The 17,876-nt window shown below is 48.9% G+C and overlaps 1 pseudogene; it reads left to right on the top strand.

The window, feature by feature from the left end:
• Positions 1-14,662: 14,662 nt before the first annotated feature.
• LOC146863628 (BTB/POZ domain-containing adapter for CUL3-mediated RhoA degradation protein 2 pseudogene) lies at positions 14,663-15,750 on the top strand (annotated as a pseudogene).
• The last annotated feature ends 2,126 nt before the right edge of the window (positions 15,751-17,876 follow it).

Here is a 17,876-nt window from a genome sequence, read left to right as displayed (position 1 = left end):
GTTTTGCTTGAAGTGTATGGATACTGACTGTGGAATTAAAGGTGTGAAAGAGAACTGTCTATATGGTTAGAGAAATGCACGCATAGTGGATAAGCATTTGAATCAATGCATGTGCTAAGGCCTGCCTCACTCCGTTACTGCTTGAATATTAACGGAATGTTTACAGTATTGCAAGGACAGTTCCTTGGTGAAAACATAAGCAATGACTGCCTTCTAATTCTACCAAAACTTGAGAACAGGAAAGTTTTTAAGCAGTTATGCGTATTCAAAGATATGAAGTACCCAAATGCTTCTCTCACAGTGGTTCCCAAATGCACACAGACTCACAGTGTGATTCTAGACGAGCAACACTATCCCTAGCAGTTTACCAAAACTCATTCACTACTGTGGAAGGGGTAAGGGGACTGCACACAATCTATATATTTCAGTACTGCACTTTAGTGTGAAACCTGACTCATTTTATCAATCCATAGGCAAAGACTGGCTTCTAATGCTACTAAAACTTGACAAAATGAGAGGTTTTAAAACAGTTATCTGTCAGCAAATACATTGATGTTACCAAATGCTTCTCTCACAGTGGTTCCCAAATGCACACAGACTCACAGTGTGATTCTAGACAAGCAACACTATCACTAGAAGTTTACCAAAACTCATTCACTACTATGGAAGGGGTAAGGGGACTGCACACAATCTACATATTTAAGTACTGCACTTTAGTGTCAAAGCCTGACTCATTTTATCAATGCACAAGCAAAGACTGGCTTCTAATGCTACTAAAACTTGACAACATGACAGGTTTTAAAAACAATTGTCTGTCAGCAAATACATAATTTTACCAAATGCTTCTCTCACAAGGCTTACCCAAATACACACAGACTCACAGTGTGATTGTAGACAGACAACTATCCCTTTTACAAAACACATTTACTACTCTACAAGATCTAAGGTGACTGCACACATTGCAGAAAATCTACTACTACAGATTAGTGCCGAAATGTTTCTCTCAAAATGATTCCTAAATGCACACAGACTCACTGTGTGATCCTAGACAAACACTATCCCTTGCACTATACCAAAATACATATCTTAATCTACGAATACTACATTTTAGTGTAGAAACGTGACTCATTTTGCAAATTTATAAACAATGACTGATTTCTAATTGTACCAAAATATAAAAACAGCACAGTTATCTTTCTGCAAACACATGAAAAACACAAATACTTATCACAGAATGATTTCTACATGCACACACACTGTCAATAAGATTGTAGACAAAAATAAGTACTCCCTGCACTTTACCAGGAGAAATACATTAGTCTGCTTAAAATCAAAACACAGCACATACATCCCCTCACAATTAAATAACTCACCTTTCAAGTTGTTTTGTAGATTAAGAAGTATATCAGTCACACACCAGATTTTCTTATACAGAATCTCTGCACTGTGCACCTGTCAGCAAAACTCATTTTCCACACATATACATGTAAACATCAAATCACATTCCTTCCCACATAAATTCAAAAGCAAACACACATTTCTATTGGTTAAACATTTCAACCCTTTCCAAATGACATAAATTTGAATCCTACCCCCAATCTGCCTTCTGCCTGCTACCATAGAAACAGGTCATGGAACACTGAACTGAGCACACAGGTCACAAGTTCAGCACACAATGTTGCTAATCAAAACAGCAAGTGTGCTTGACTTTTCAACATATCAGCTTATCATATATAATGTTGCTTTCACTCACTTTTTGTTAACCAATAAGAATCATGCGTTTAAAAAACAGAAACATGCACCCTACCTTTCAGTGTAGAAGGTTGTCAAACAACCAATGATTTCTTGTCTTTTTTCAAAACTGCATCTTAGCCACCATTTTAGAAAAACCTTTCTTTTCAAACTGCCATTTCATTTACAGAGACCATCTGAGTGCATCCAGACCTCCCTTCAAGATGATTAGAGTTTGGATTGTGGAACACAGCTATATTTTCTGGAGCCAAAGGTATGCAGAAAACAAAGGCATTCACAAAGACCTAGGTTTGCCAAATGTAGACATTAAATGGATTGGACAGAGGGGGATAAAGTGGTTCTAATTGATGCCATTGGTAAAACCCTTTATGCATCTCCAACACCCTGACCTCATAATAGTGCACTGTGGTGGCAATGACCTAGGCACTTTGACTGGGGTAGGTCTGGAAATGCTTATGAAGTACACCTTTGCAGAATTGATGTCACTTTTTCCCAAAACTGCCTTTGTGTATTCTAACATATGCCAAATGCAGAAATGGAACTGGTCCAATCATTTTTGTCCACAAATTGAGAAAGCTAGGAAACATGTGAATAAATCTGTTTCTGCTTTTTTGCGAGACTATAGAATGGGGTCCATTTACAATAACAATCTGCGCTTTCACATGCAAGAGATGTATAGGAGAGATGGAGTACACTTTACTGATGAAGGAAATAGAGTCTACCTCAACAACTTTAGACTCTGTATAGGTACTTACTTATAAGTGCAAAAAAAACAATTGATGGACAGAATGCAGAACAATGTCATACATTCACCCCAGTACAGAGATCTGGGCCTAAATCCATCGTTTTTTTGCTCACCATGCCATTCCAGTTTGAACCAAGCCATATGCAAATCAGTCTTGACCCTGTGCCTCATGGGAACAGTCCAGCCCGAACTGCCAAGCCAGGTCCTCCCTGGACTGAAACCAACCATCCTAGGACCGGTTTCGGGGTTTCACCCCTCTTCAGCCAGGATAGCTTGATTCCAGTGGCATGGAGAGCACAGGACTCACGTCTGAGCATACCCGTCCCACTCGGGGTGACAAATGCAAAAACAACAATTGATGGACAGAATGCAGAACAATGTCATACATTCACCCCAGTACAGAGATCTGGGCCTAAATCCATTGTTTTTTTGCTCACCATGCCATTCCAGTTTGAACCCAGCCATATGCAAATCAGTCTTGACCGTGTGCCTCATGGGAACAGTCCAGCCCGAACTGCCAAGCAAGGTCCTCCCTGGGCTGAAACCAAGCATCCTATGACCGGTTTCGGGGTTTCACCCCTCTTCAGCCAGGATAGCTTGATTCCAGTGGCATGGAGAGCACGGGACTCACGTCTGAGCATACCCGTCCCACTCGGGGTGACAAATGCAAAAACAACAATTGATGGACAGAATGCAGAACAATGTCATACATTCACCCCAGTACAGAGATCTGGGCCTAAATCCATCGTTTTTTTGCTCACCATGCCATTCCAGTTTGAACCCAGCCATATGATTAAACCCAGATCGGTGACTGGGGGTGAATGTTTTGCCATTGTGCAACATTCCGTCCATCATCTTGTGTGTTTTGCGGTTCACCCTATGTGGGATAGGTATGCCCAGACGTGTGTCCCGTGCTCACTACGCCACTAGAGTCAAGCTATCCTGGCTGATGATGGCTGATAGCCAGAAACCGGTCTTAGGATGCTTGATTCCGGTCCAGGGAAGACATGGCTTGGCAGTTCGGGCTGGACTGTTCCCATGAAGCACAGGGTCAAGAATGATTTGCATATGGCCATGTCTGAACTGGGGTGGTGTGGTGAGCAAAATAACGATGGATTAAACCCAGATCTGTGACTGGGGGTGAATGTTTTGCCATTGTGCAACATTCCGTCCATCATCTTGTGTGTTTTACTTACTTATAAGTACCAAAAACTCTCAATGAACACAACGACTCTTTTTAGAGCAACTCAAGAACAAAACACTTAAGCTTGATGTTTATCTCACAAAAATTTCAGTTTTTTTTCCTTGGATCCGCACACCCAACGTGTTAGGAACCGCGCACTCAACGCGAGAGAAACCGTGCACCCAACGCGTTAGGCTGCGTGACTCCTAATTTTACCATAAAAAAGAAAATAGCCTGTTAGAATCCGGGGTCTCTGGTTGGCGCAGGTATGCACTTGCGACAAGCAGGGACCCTTTTCATCTAAGTCAGGGCAAAGGATCACCTCTTTAAAAATAACCCCTGCTCACCCTCTAGGTAACGTGGCGCGAGCAGTCAGGCTAAATTTCCAGAGGGCATATAGGTTAAGCGTTCAAGTTGTCCCACACAATAATCACCACCCCACCACACAAAGACACAAGGCTGTATTTATGTCCAAAATATAATTCTTTATATAAAAGGTTTTCTTTCAGGCAGGTTGCATAAATACAGTTCTCTTGGTAAAATAATCCAGTTACTCTCAAAATGCTTTACGGGCAGTCCACAGTTGTAAAAATGGCACAGTTCTCTTTAAAATAGGTTTCTTAGGTCTTCTGGGCACTTCGTAGCGCCTTTGGGGTGCCTTTGGCAAGGTTTTTACAGTGCCTTGCCGTTTCCCACGCTTCTCGCGTGAGCCGGAGTACGCTTGCCGAGTCTCACTCTTCTCGAGTGAGCACCGGTAATGCTTTTCAATGCAGTACGGTTAAAACGTAGGTACGGTTCGAACCTTGCTGTTCCCAGGGTAAGTACGGGTCGAACCAAGGCTGTTACGGCTCGAACTCAGCCAAAAGGAGCACTTTTCAAAGCGCCATTATTTCAGCTGGCAGTACGGTGCGAACCAGGCACAAGTATTTACAAGGCGGGTACGAACCAAGGCACTTCACAGGCAGTACGGTGCGAACCAGGCACAAGTATTTACAAGGCGGGTACGAACCAAGGCACTTCACAGGCAGTACGGTGCGAACCAGGCACCCGTAGTTACAAGGCAGGTACGGTTCGTACAAAGGCAAGTACGGGCCGTACTTTTCACGCGCTGGCACAATACCTTGCAGATTTCACGGGGAATGTTCGTGGCGGCCTCGCGGTCCAGTCCAGGGGTGTCCCACGTCGTGCAGGTGTCCCCAGTGTCCAGGGGACGGCGGAGCTTCGTGGGGCGCTCGGGCAGGATGCAGGTTGCCACGAAGGGGGTCAGAAGCAGGAGGGCAGCCTCGGGGTGAGATCACAGCGCCGCGCGCTGTTAGCTTCGGCCGGGGACGCGAACCAGGGCACTTTAGTCCTTTGCAGAAGCCTCTACAACCCGGCAGGGGTCACAGGGACTCGGCGCTCAGGCGCGGAGATCTCCACCTTACTTTGCGAGCTACGGCTCGAGGGGGCAACTGTTCACGGTGCTCGGGCTGTCAGGCCTTTACGTTGTTTGCAGCCACGCCAGCAGCAGAAGTCGCGTTGCTCAGCGAGATCAGGGGATGCACAGGTTCTCCGGGGTCAGCTTGCTGAATCACTTCAAGGCGCTTCTCCTCTTCTTTCAGGATGGTAGCGCCCACTGTTCCTGGGGCGCAGGTCAGGGGGCAAGTTCACACGCAAGCCCTTGGAGATTGTTTTAAAGGCACAAGTTGAATCAAAGTCCTTTTCTTCAGGCTTTCCCTCTCCTTCCAGCAGACAGGCACCCACTGCAGGCCAGTCTCTCAGGCAGAGAGACAGTATTCCTCCTTCAGCTTCTCCAGGTCCTTCTCCTTCAGGCAGAGTTTCTTCTTGGCGCAAACAGGATCTGATTTCTTAGGAGCCAGGCTCCTACTTTTATAGTGCGATTCTTTTGTTCTTTAGCGCCAGGGGGCCTGGGCCTGGCTCAGTCCAGTTCTGGAGCACTTTGTTGTGGTGACTCTGCGCTTTCCTTTCAGCAGCAGGGCAGAGACATCAGCCGCTCCACAGGGGGCGGCGCCGGCTTTGTGCTGTCAGAGCACAGGTCTATTCAGAGTCAAGGGTGGACTCCTCCCACCCATCCTGGTGTAATCTCTCTACCCACCACCTGGCAGCCAGCCTGTCTCTGGGGATTCCCCAACCCTGCTCCTTACTGTTGCTAGGCAGAACACACACACACAGCAGAGGCGGACTGAAATGGCCAGGTCAGTAAATACTAACTTTCTAAAAGTAGTATTTACAAACGCAGGATATTAAAATAAACTTTACTAAAAGAAGTATTTTATTATTCTGAGTCCAGGCATACTAAACATGACTTTCTACCATGCTCTATGAGTCCACTGGGGTCACAGCGTGTAGTGACTCCAGCAGCCCATTCTGGCCTATGGAGAGCAGGTAGCCTTCAATAGTGAAAAACGAAAATGGCTGTAATTCACTATTAAGACATGCCACACACATCAGGGCATGTCCTACCTTATGCCTACAATGCACCCTGCCCTTGGGCCTACCAGAGGGGTGACTAATATGTAGTTAAGGGAAGGTTTAGGGACTGGCAAGTGGGTGCACTTGCGCAGTCAGCGCGACGGTACCAGACCGCACGCAGGTTCTGCAGTGGCAGATCCTAGACACATTTTACTAGGCCGCTTCTGTGGGTGGCACAACCAGTGCTGCAAGCCCACTAGCGGCATTTGTATTTACAAGCCCTGGCACTCCTGGTGCACTCTACTAGGGGCTGACAGTAAACCAAATGAACCAATCATGGACACCAATCAATGTATACATTTTACCATAGGGAGAGCATATGCACCTTAGCACTGGTCAGCAGTGGTAAGGTGCCCAGAGTCATAAATCAGCCAACACCAGGTCAGAAAAAATACAGGAGGAAGGCAAAAAGTTTAGGGATGACCCTTCAAAAAGGGCCAGGTCCAACACAACCCCCTTCCAGCCAAAACGCAGGGTAGACCAATCACCACCGTGATGGTCTTCCCTGCTTGGGGCGATAGAACAAGGACCTGGCCCGCAACTGCAGGGGCAGACTCCAGTTCTACGCCAATCTGAACCTATTGGACTCCCTCTGTCCATACTCTCAGGGCCCACCAAGCCAATCCATGGGGAACCCTTCTCCTCACCTGTGGACACCACCTGTGCAGCACCTAACCTTAACTGGCCCACAGGTGTGTCCCACCAGAGAGACAGCAAAATGCTACAGTGGCCACTGACAGTAGTCAGGGATGAGACCCAGGCCGTATGCCTCTCAGGGCTCTCAATCCTCTGTGGTGCCAGGGAGCAGGGGCCAGTAGCCCCAGGTGCTTGGCACCCTTTGTCCATTCTCCCCCTTGTCAGGTCAGGTATGACATCCTGGCACTGACCCACCAGCCCCGGGACTGTACCCAGCGGCTGGACCAAAGACTGGGGTGGCCTCTCCCACACCCGGTCCTCCTCCTTGGGGCTCTGTACCCTCCCACCTGGAGTGGCACCCCCTTCCAGAATTGCCACGGCACCTGTGGCAGGTGTCCTGCGCAATTCGCCCACCAGTTCAGGGGTTCTATCCTGCAACTGGGTGCCCAGGTCAGGGGGGACACCCTGAACCTGGCCCTTCAACCTAGGGTCTAAACCCTTCAGTTGAGCCGGGGTCAGAGGCGAGGACTCCCTCCCTCTGCACCCCCTTCCAGAGTACTGCCCACTCCCAACTGGCGTGGTACCCCTAGAAGCAACATGGGTCAGGACACTGATTACAGTGGTCCCACCCTCCAGGTCAGACAACACCTGAACCTGGCTTCCCAACCCTGGGTCCAACCCATGCGGTTGAACGCTCGCCTGGCGCACCAGGACTTCCCGGGGAGCACGCATGCCCCCCCTGAGGGTGACACCTAACTCATGTGTCGTGTGACAGTCTGCCTGGCGCTGATCTCCAGACCCCTGTCCATCTGACAGTGCCTGAAGATCCCCCAGGACAGAAGTGGTGTCACCATGGTCACTCACGGGGGACGCAGCCCTTCTGGCTGGCCCCTGACCCACTGGTTCTTCCACTGGGGACTCTTTCCCCCTCTCACCCCTCAATCTGGACCTCTGCACCCTCCCAACTGGAGCGGTACTGCCAGACACCAGAACTGATGGAGGCCTGCTTACAGACACTCCCAGCTCACCAGACACTAGGGGATCCCCCTCAACGGGTGGCCCATCAGGACAGCCTAGGCTCCCCGCCTGGTGTTCCCTTAAAGAACCATCCAGGCTCTGAGACTGGGTTTCGGGCACCTGGGGGCACGCAGCCCCACACTCACTCCTTCTCCACTGAGACAGGACGTGAGCCCCTACACCCCTCCCACTACCATGGGACCTAGCTGGGCTACTCTGCACCACTTCCACCACTCTGGGTTGGAAGATACCTGAGCCACTCCCCACAGGGTCACTCCCCAATGCCTCTCCAGACCCTCTGGAATCCACCAAAAGGTCTACCTCCAATGTGAGCTCTCTGCGGTCAGAGAACTCGGTCTCCAACAGGTGTTGACATAGCTCTGGAAAACAGGGACTTAAAATATGCTCTCCCACAATTGGATCACACAGCCCCCTAGCAGGGTTAACCAAACTAGCCTTCACCTTACCATCCAGTGCCTCACACACGTACTCCACACCACTCTCCTGAGACTGGCAAGACAGTATCTGACTGTCTCTGTCACACAACCCACACTCTTCTGGGCGGTCTTCACACTCACCTACCAGGACTTCAATGTTGGGGGAACCCCTCTCCCTGCGCCTCTCATCTAGAGCCAGTAGAGTGTCCCTCCCGCCACTAGGACTATGAACCCCTGCGCCAGTTACCCTATTCCCTTCAGGGATACTGCGCACTACTGGAGCTACCTCATGCCCTTGAACCTCCTGGTGTGTGTTAACCCCCTCCTTCAAGCCAGGCGCCACATCTCTGGGTGTGTGTACTACTCTTTCAGCACTAGAGAATTCAATATTGCTGCCACCATCTGAGCTGGATTCCTCCTCCCACTCAGAAAAGCTCAATCTCTGAGCTACGCACCTTTCTTGCTGCTGGGATGAGACACTCATGGCCTCAAGCCTCTCGAGCTCCATATCATATTTCTTCATTAAAAAGTCATGCTCCATTTGCATTTTCTTTTCTTCAAGAGCCAGCTTCTTCTCTTCCAGAGCCAGCTTTTTGCTTTCCAGCTCCAATTGACCATCTATTTTCAGTTTTGCCAAAGTGACTTGTTGCTCTCTTGCGGCCTGTCTGTCTGCCAGCTCCTCTGGTGACAGACACCTGCCCGCACTGTGGATGCTCTCCGCTGGTTCCACTAGGTCAATCTCCTCAGGTACAACATCCTCAGCTGCACTCCTTGATTCCATCCAGGCTTTCAGCGCCTTGTAGATCTGTGGTTTGAGCTTGCACCCCACATGTGGAACCTTGAACTTCTTGCAGAAGTACTTGAGTTGCCTTCTTGTGTAGTCGTTCAGTTTTGACGCATCCCATTCCCATTCCATCTCAGAGGCTTCAGATGCTGTGCTGGTTGAGCCCGGCATGGCTTCAAACGCAAGGGATCTTCTTTTTCCTTGGCAAGCGAAAATTAAAACTTGAAAAAGTTCTGTGGTTTAAGCTACTGGACTGTCCACTGTGCAATGGTTAGTAATCACTGCGCAGACACCAAGAACGCAAATCCGTAAATCCGCACCGCTGCCACCAATGTTAGAATCCGGGGTCTCTGGTTGGCGCAGGTATGCACTTGCGACAAGCAGGGACCCTTTTCATCTAAGTCAGGGCAAAGGATCACCTCTTTAAAAATAACCCCTGCTCACCCTCTAGGTAACGTGGCGCGAGCAGTCAGGCTAAATTTCCAGAGGGCATATAGGTTAAGCGTTCAAGTTGTCCCACACAATAATCACCACCCCACCACACAAAGACACAAGGCTGTATTTATGTCCAAAATATAATTCTTTATATAAAAGGTTTTCTTTCAGGCAGGTTGCATAAATACAGTTCTCTTGGTAAAATAATCCAGTTACTCTCAAAATGCTTTACGGGCAGTCCACAGTTGTAAAAATGGCACAGTTCTCTTTAAAATAGGTTTCTTAGGTCTTCTGGGCACTTCGTAGCGCCTTTGGGGTGCCTTTGGCAAGGTTTTTACAGTGCCTTGCCGTTTCCCACGCTTCTCGCGTGAGCCGGAGTACGCTTGCCGAGTCTCACTCTTCTCGAGTGAGCACCGGTAATGCTTTTCAATGCAGTACGGTTAAAACGTAGGTACGGTTCGAACCTTGCTGTTCCCAGGGTAAGTACGGGTCGAACCAAGGCTGTTACGGCTCGAACTCAGCCAAAAGGAGCACTTTTCAAAGCGCCATTATTTCAGCTGGCAGTACGGTGCGAACCAGGCACAAGTATTTACAAGGCGGGTACGAACCAAGGCACTTCACAGGCAGTACGGTGCGAACCAGGCACAAGTATTTACAAGGCGGGTACGAACCAAGGCACTTCACAGGCAGTACGGTGCGAACCAGGCACCCGTAGTTACAAGGCAGGTACGGTTCGTACAAAGGCAAGTACGGGCCGTACTTTTCACGCGCTGGCACAATACCTTGCAGATTTCACGGGGAATGTTCGTGGCGGCCTCGCGGTCCAGTCCAGGGGTGTCCCACGTCGTGCAGGTGTCCCCAGTGTCCAGGGGACGGCGGAGCTTCGTGGGGCGCTCGGGCAGGATGCAGGTTGCCACGAAGGGGGTCAGAAGCAGGAGGGCAGCCTCGGGGTGAGATCACAGCGCCGCGCGCTGTTAGCTTCGGCCGGGGACGCGAACCAGGGCACTTTAGTCCTTTGCAGAAGCCTCTACAACCCGGCAGGGGTCACAGGGACTCGGCGCTCAGGCGCGGAGATCTCCACCTTACTTTGCGAGCTACGGCTCGAGGGGGCAACTGTTCACGGTGCTCGGGCTGTCAGGCCTTTACGTTGTTTGCAGCCACGCCAGCAGCAGAAGTCGCGTTGCTCAGCGAGATCAGGGGATGCACAGGTTCTCCGGGGTCAGCTTGCTGAATCACTTCAAGGCGCTTCTCCTCTTCTTTCAGGATGGTAGCGCCCACTGTTCCTGGGGCGCAGGTCAGGGGGCAAGTTCACACGCAAGCCCTTGGAGATTGTTTTAAAGGCACAAGTTGAATCAAAGTCCTTTTCTTCAGGCTTTCCCTCTCCTTCCAGCAGACAGGCACCCACTGCAGGCCAGTCTCTCAGGCAGAGAGACAGTATTCCTCCTTCAGCTTCTCCAGGTCCTTCTCCTTCAGGCAGAGTTTCTTCTTGGCGCAAACAGGATCTGATTTCTTAGGAGCCAGGCTCCTACTTTTATAGTGCGATTCTTTTGTTCTTTAGCGCCAGGGGGCCTGGGCCTGGCTCAGTCCAGTTCTGGAGCACTTTGTTGTGGTGACTCTGCGCTTTCCTTTCAGCAGCAGGGCAGAGACATCAGCCGCTCCACAGGGGGCGGCGCCGGCTTTGTGCTGTCAGAGCACAGGTCTATTCAGAGTCAAGGGTGGACTCCTCCCACCCATCCTGGTGTAATCTCTCTACCCACCACCTGGCAGCCAGCCTGTCTCTGGGGATTCCCCAACCCTGCTCCTTACTGTTGCTAGGCAGAACACACACACACAGCAGAGGCGGACTGAAATGGCCAGGTCAGTAAATACTAACTTTCTAAAAGTAGTATTTACAAACGCAGGATATTAAAATAAACTTTACTAAAAGAAGTATTTTATTATTCTGAGTCCAGGCATACTAAACATGACTTTCTACCATGCTCTATGAGTCCACTGGGGTCACAGCGTGTAGTGACTCCAGCAGCCCATTCTGGCCTATGGAGAGCAGGTAGCCTTCAATAGTGAAAAACGAAAATGGCTGTAATTCACTATTAAGACATGCCACACACATCAGGGCATGTCCTACCTTATGCCTACAATGCACCCTGCCCTTGGGCCTACCAGAGGGGTGACTAATATGTAGTTAAGGGAAGGTTTAGGGACTGGCAAGTGGGTGCACTTGCGCAGTCAGCGCGACGGTACCAGACCGCACGCAGGTTCTGCAGTGGCAGATCCTAGACACATTTTACTAGGCCGCTTCTGTGGGTGGCACAACCAGTGCTGCAAGCCCACTAGCGGCATTTGTATTTACAAGCCCTGGCACTCCTGGTGCACTCTACTAGGGGCTGACAGTAAACCAAATGAACCAATCATGGACACCAATCAATGTATACATTTTACCATAGGGAGAGCATATGCACCTTAGCACTGGTCAGCAGTGGTAAGGTGCCCAGAGTCATAAATCAGCCAACACCAGGTCAGAAAAAATACAGGAGGAAGGCAAAAAGTTTAGGGATGACCCTTCAAAAAGGGCCAGGTCCAACATAGCCCCTATCACTAATTTTTATTATCCCCGGGGACCCCATCCCCCGGGGCTTATAAAGAAACGTTGGAGACCATGGGGGAGCCCCAACGCCCCCACGGTCCCAGCCGGCTCCCCATGTCCTTCGGGAGCCGGCATTGCTTTTCCACATGGGGAGCTGCTGACATGCAGTGTGGAAAAGCAATATCGTTTGGATTTTGAAAGAGAGAGCAGGTTTCCCTGCTCTCTTTTTCAAAATCCTAACGAAGTTTGCTATGGGAGGGCAGGAGACTCCCGCCCTCTCATAGCAAACAACAGCGTCCTGGGGGTGGGCACCCCAGGACACTGTAGGAGCTGGCCCTGTGGGGTGGCGGTCCCCAGGGCCCTCGAGGGCTCCAGGAGGGGGGCCACGCAGCCCCCCTCCCCCTATTAATTTTCCAACATTTTGCCCCCGGGATTTGGCCCACCCGGGGGCTAATCATTAACGAAGCGCGGAAGCCCTCGCTTCGTTTTTTTTTTCCGGCCGGATCCGCGCACCCTGCACGCATTTTGTCGTTTTTTAAAAAGGGGGCGCCTGGGGGTCCTTCCGGGACCCCCTAAGCAACACTAGAGGGTCAGGGTATTTCTACCCTGCCCCCTTTATATGTTTTAAACACTTACTCCCCTTACTTCTTCAGCCTCGCTTCTACCGAGGCACAAAATAGCTGCCAACAGTTCCTGGTTTTGAATGCAGACAGACACTTCACAGCCAATTAGCATTCAGCGCGTGATCGGGTGGGTGCGCACTCGGTTCGGGGAGGGTGTGCATAGGGTGCGCGGATCCTCCAAGGCCATAGATATATCTATCTTTTTTAGTCCAATTTTCTCAGGAACTACAGAACAGATTTACACCATTTATGCAAAAGGCACGAGTCTGAACTGAGGACTACCTCTTTGCCACATTTGGTGTAATTCCATTCAGCAGTTCGGGCTGTAGCTGCATCAACAGGTCCTATGGGAAATTGCATGGGGAAAATGGGTTTTGGGACCCCCCTTTTTTCTCAGCCCCCGCTTGACGAATCACCGCAAAACTTTCAGGATAGGAGCGGACCAGAGCTGGCCAAAAGTTTGTAAAATTTCGCAAAGATTCGTCAACCGGCGCCAGACTTATTGGGAATACAATGTTGCAGATTTCCTATGGAAAATAGGTACTAACTATAACTACCTACTGGCGATAAATATATATATTACCAACTGGCAGTCGCCAGTAGGTAGTTATAGTTAGGACCTATTTTCCATAGGGAATCCCCAACATTTTATTTGGAATAACGTTGGCGCCGATTGACGAATCTTCGCAAAATTTTCCAAACTTTTGGCAGGTCCGGTCCGCTCCTATCTTGAAAATTTCACAGTGATTTGTCAAGCGGGGGCCTAGATAAAAAGGGGGTCCCAAAATGCGTTTTCCCCATGCATTTTCCCATAGGACCTGTTGACGCAGCTACAGCCCGAACTGCTGAATGGAATTACACCAAATTTGGCAAAGAGGTAGTCCTCAGTTCAGATTCGTGCCTTTTGCTTAAATGGTGTAAATCCATTCAGTAGTTCCTGAGAAAATTAGAGTTAAAAAGATAGATATATCTGGGCAGAGCCTAGCCACACATCTCATCGTGAGATCTGATTGGCTGTTAGTACTTCATCCAAGAAGTGTTGGCAGCCATCTTGGTACTAATATACATGATAGCACCTCATTAAAAAGCATTGCAGTTAATAAAAGGTTTTAAGACTTTAGTTACATTATAAGACTTACAAGCTAAACTGAGAGCATATTTTCTGTAAATTCACATTATCTTTCTCAGTCATGTGAGAATGAAGTCTGACATTCTCAGTAAAACATGTACATCCAACAAGGGCAGATACTGTCAGTTGATTCCTTTGTGTTCTACTGCAGCTTCCCAGAGTGTTCTAAAGAACAACTAGAGTGCTAACAGTCTTACTTATGACAAAGTATGGCACACCTGAAGCCATCTTGATTGGAATAAAGTGGTAACACTTAAAACATTTAATTTACAAAGGAACAAAATGAGGGGGTTCATTTTGCCATAGAAATTATGATTAGTGCTGCAGAAAGAAAAATTAGGGCACATTTTGACTTCTCAAATCCTCTTCTATTTCATTAAAAAATTCTTACATGCACTTTGAATACCAGCAGCAGACTTCCCTGGTGAGCAGTAGCTTTACTACAGTGATCTAATGAGCAAGTAGAGTGCTAACATACAGAATTTATGGCAAATGTGTGACACATCTGAATGCCTTCTTGATGGAACCAAAGTAAAAAACTGAAAGTATTTCCTACTGAGGAGACTGCAGTCAGTGTTTCCAGATTTTTAGACCCGTCCCAAGCCCAAAGCCACTCAAATATAAGCCCAAAATAAGCCCAATCAGACCAGTTTCAGCCCATAAACCAGCCCAAATAAGCAAGTCTCCAATTATGCACAAATTATCATCAGAAACAATTTTAACGACAAATATACATTCTATTCAATATACAGATGGTGGGAGGGTGTTAACTGGGCACCTGCCTTAATGTTATTCATTTTTAAGACCAGTGCTCACTGATGAGAGTCTAGAGAAGGACCGACAGCTTCAGCCCATTTGATCTCACTCCGAGTTATCTGGCTTCACTGTGGAGCAACCACCACGGCGGCATACATCAAGCCTTCTATTTGCAGAGTTGTCATCTATTTACAGAAGGACATGTCTGGAGACACATGTCTCAGTGCCCTGTGCCCAAACTCCGGTGCCAAGCCGAAATCCTGTAGCATGAAAGGGGTTGGAAGCTTCGGTAATAAGTATGTGCGCTTGAACGTCGGTGGTTACTTGTGTTACACCACTGTGCAGGTGCTTACAAGACAAGACACCATGCTGAAGGCTATGTTCAGTGGGAGAATGGAAGTGCTGACCGACAAAGAAGGTTGGATTCTTATAGATCGCTGTTGAAAACATTTCGGAACCATTTTGAACTACTTGCGAGATGACACTATTACACTTCCAAACACTGGACAGGAGATCAAAGAACTAATGGCAGAAGCAAAATATTACCTGATCCAGGGCCTTTTCGAGATGTGCAAGGCAGCCTTACAGGACAAGAAAGAAACTTATACTCCAATATTTAATATCCCTATCATCACATCTCCAAAGGAGGAAGAGAAACTAAAAGAATCGTCTACCAAGCCTGTGGTTAAGTTACTGTATAACAGGAGCAACAATAAATATTCCTACACTAGCAACTCTGATGATCATTTGCTAAAGAACATTGAGCTCTTCAACAAGCTTTCCTTGCGCTTCAATGGGCGAGTTCTGTTCATTAAGGATGTGATTGGGGATGAGATCTGCTGCTGGTCATTCTATGGACAAGGGAGGAAGCTGGCCGAGGTCTGCTGCACGTCCATCGTCTATGCCACTGAAAAGAAGCAAACTAAGGTGGAGTTTCCTGAAGCTCGAATCTATGAGGAAACACTGAACGTTCTGCTGTATGAGAGTCCTCGAGTACCAGATAACTCCCTACTGGAGGCTACCAGCCGCAGTCGAAGCCAGGCATCGCATAGCGAGGAGGACGAAGGGCTGGAACTTCGAGACGGGGTGCGCCGGATCCACGTGAAGAGATACAGCACATACGATGACAGACAACTCAGTCACCAGTCTGCCCATAGAGACTAACGGGCTCTGGCTTTTTTTTGTTTAGCTGTTTTATTTTAGAGGAGGTGAAATCCCCTATACAGAATCTGTTTTAGAACACTAAGGCTGATTTTTGGTAGCTTGCATGCTTTGTGCAAATCCAAGTCTTTTTGGTGCTTTCTGGTTTTCAGTTGCATCCTCACCTGCTTCGAGGCGGTACCTCTGAGATCAGCAAAGTAACTGCAGCATGTGCCTGGAACCATCTAATTAACTTGGCCCATTGGCCAAAGTCCTTGCTGATGAGACTGCTTTTTAAATAATTAAGCTCATGAAGCACAGGTGCCTTTTGATGCCTTCGAACAATCTCACAGCGACTATCAATGTTCACCTAGATGGTGATCCGCCACAGGGAAGACTGCTATTGACATTGATGGGGGCAAAGGGCTCTACACTGTATAATCCTCTCTCAAATAGGGAGCTCCAAGCTGACAAACTGAAGGCAGCGTTCATAAGTAGACATATTGTGTATACCCGTCAAAGAACCTGAAGCGGCAAAGCCTTGTCTGGGCTCAAAGGGGTTCTCCTTCTTTGGCTCGTCCAGGTCTTTTGCGAATGCATAACACTAATATTTAAACCAGTCTTCCAGAATGTGTAAAATTTGTTTACTATTGCAAAATATTCACGTCCGTTATATACGCTCCACTGCTGTAATAATGAGCATAGTGCAAGACATTTGTCGGTGATGCCCAACTGAGCATCTTTGTATTTAGGCCTAATCCTACCTAGGCATTAGCCAACAGAAATACCTACGTTTATGTCATTTTTTCATTTAATTAAACTACAATAGCAGTTCTCACTGTGACTTCTAAGAGCCCCTGCAGCTCCACTCTGCCTATTGCTTAAAGATTCATCCCCCCCCTGAAATCAGCTCCAGTTCGAGCGGCAAACAGTGTGCGTCAGTGTGCGCCTTGGCATCAGCAACGTGGTGAAGCATGGAGTGTCAGATCCATGCCAGGACAGTGGTAAACAGACGCACGTGGTGCTGCCAGCAGGTGCGTGCGAGGTTGGGTGGCCCCTGCACGACCGTTTTCAAAGCTGGGCTGACCTACGAACAACCAATGTGGTTCGTTTTGGTTTGGGTGTTAAAACACTCTCTTTACCTATGTCAACTTCCTGGCATCTATCAATATTCATCACTTCCTACAAATGCACGCGCCCTTAATTCCCTGCCCCAATCTTCACTCTGTCTATTGCTTAAAGATTCAGCCCCCCCTCGAAATTTTTCTTACCCCCCCCCTGAAATTTGGCTCCAGTTGCGCCTCTGACTCACTCTCACTCACCTGAGGTCGGGTGTCGAAGTCCGGACTCAGCAAATGTGGGCGCCTCCGGGCGGCCTGCTGCTGTGCTGCTTGACTCCAGGCTGTGCTGTTGACTGGTGGTGGGCTTATTGTCACTGGGCTGGCTAGCCTGCGCTGCGCAGAGAGCTCTGCCTGTGAGCACCGCCCGCCGCCGCCTGCTGACTGTGGCCTGGGTGACCAGTGGACCACAGTGGGTGGCAGCAGTAGTGACACCACGTGCATCCAACTCCTCATGACGGCGATGATGATCATGCGTCCACCGTTGAGCCGAGCGCCGCGCCAAAAGAAAGAGCTCACTGACTCACGTCACTCAGTCCCAGCATTATATGAGAACCGCAGGGGCTGGCCAAAAAATGATAACCAGGGCCGTCATTGGTAGCGTTTTCACGCGCTACAGTATTGACGGCCCTGGGGGACTCCCACATTGGCCTGCAGTGCCCACACACACACAAGTTGACACAACAACAAAGCTAGGTGACCCCTCTGGGTGGTGCGTGCTGCGGTGCAGCGCGCATGTGCAAAATAAGAGTGAGTGCACCTACAGTACAAAACGTAACAAGTTAGCGTTCTGCACAACATCACATGCGCCGTCATGGTCATGATGCATGCCTGCTGGCTGGTTGCTGCTCTAGGGTGGGCGGGGTCATCATGTGCGCACAGGCAGGCCCAGGATCGGACCTCCAATGAATAGCAGTCTCTCAGCGCACGCTGCGCTCTCATTTGCCACTGACAGTGACTGCCACCATAACGCCGGGGACTCCTCGCGGTCGACGCCCGCCCAGGCCAGTAAAATTGTGCACACCCTTTTAATTCTAGCCCAAAAGGTAGCCCCCCACCAGGCAT

This window comes from Triturus cristatus, chromosome 2_1, assembly GCF_964204655.1.
Source record: "Triturus cristatus chromosome 2_1, aTriCri1.1, whole genome shotgun sequence".
Classification (NCBI taxonomy): domain Eukaryota; kingdom Metazoa; phylum Chordata; class Amphibia; order Caudata; family Salamandridae; genus Triturus; species Triturus cristatus.
The sequence above is the reverse complement of the archived record's forward strand: the minus strand, read 5'-3'. Positions and strand labels throughout refer to the sequence as shown.